Source organism: Anthonomus grandis, chromosome 6, assembly GCF_022605725.1.
Source record: "Anthonomus grandis grandis chromosome 6, icAntGran1.3, whole genome shotgun sequence".
In the NCBI taxonomy this organism is placed as follows: domain Eukaryota; kingdom Metazoa; phylum Arthropoda; class Insecta; order Coleoptera; family Curculionidae; genus Anthonomus; species Anthonomus grandis.
In genome coordinates, this window is record NC_065551.1 from 34,226,903 (window position 1) to 34,228,504 (window position 1,602).

The window sequence follows — 1,602 nt, forward strand, 5'->3', positions numbered from 1 at the left end:
TTAGCCGATTCCAAGCACAAGAGTCTACGTAACAACTTTTCAGATAGAGCGCACTGGTATTGCCCCGTCGCCTTATCGCCTCCGTGACCCCGTCAAGCCATCGCTGAAATTGTATTACCTGTATAATAAATAACGTTTTCGAGGCTGAAAGCTAAAATGGTTGTTTTGATTTAGATAGATTTACTGGTGATACGTTAATTGAGTTATTTTAGGTATATTAGTATTAATAAAATCTGTTTTTTAACAGTTTTATTCATCTTTGGCCCGTATCTAAAATATATGTATTATAAATTATACATTTTGATTGTTTCAAATATTGCACTAACTTTTTGACTTTTGAACTACTTCTACTTAACCGATTGTAACAAAATTTTACACAAACATTGGGTTCTTGTCTTATGACAATACAATATTATTATATTCACCAACCTTATGGAATTAACCCGGCATCGGCAACCTATGCTAATTAAAAGACAAGCCAAAAACCAGAAAATAAAATATAATAATCTACTTTTGGTATTGATATATTAAATATGTAGGTAGTATTTCTAAATAAAATTATGACCTCTGGATCAACTTTTAACAATTTATTAAAATAACGTGAGGTGCACATTCGCCAAACAAAATTATAGCTGATGCGCCAACCTTACAAACAGAGAGTCCCCCAAAAAAAGAGGCTTCATACGCCTGCGAAAATTGGCCAAAAAAGGGCTTTTCTGGATAGATGAGATCTAAGAATCTAAAAGGTTTTTTGATATGGGGTTTTAAAATATTTGTTCAGAAAGCACAAAACTAGACTTCTGTAGTTTTATTTTTTTTAATTAGGCCTAAAATCATATAAAAAACAATGCTTAAACATACAGAAAATTAAGGTAATTTTCAACGCTATATTTTAGCTGTTTAGAGTTTAAATTTCAAAAAATTGATTCTACAGATGTCTAGATTAATCCATTAACTAACAATTTTATAAAAAAATAATATTAAAAAAGCGCTAGTTTCTTAGATCTCATCTATCCAGAAAAGGCTTTTGAAATTGCTAATCGATATCGTTGATTAATAATCGATCGTACTAAACGTCACCCCTTCTATACTACTTTGAACCCTTCTGTACTATTTTTGAAATTTTCTTGGCTGAATTGGATTACGCCCTTAAGGCCGCTGCACAATTCATGCCCGGAAAAAATCTTGTTCAGATACCTATAGGTATATAGAATCAACGTAAACAACAGGCAATATAATAGGAATTTTTATGTTATTTAGGATTTTTTTTGGATCAACTTTCGTTTTCTTTTTGGTTTACTCAACAATCATTCCAACTCACTCTCGAAACAAAAATCGACGGGTCCGACTAGACTTTAAAAAAAATTGAAACCCCTTATACCAGTTGACCAGTACCTTTTTGTTATTAAAACTTGAGTATACTTTGTTGGTGTTTCAAGACAAGCGGTTAAAAGTTGAAATTTTTTTAAACATGGACAGTGTACAACAAGGTATGTAGTTTAATATCATGTATTAAAAAATGTAAAAGTCGTTTATCATTTAACCATAATAAATGTAAAAGTAGTTTGTAATTATTTTATATTTCTCTTTAAATTTGAAACG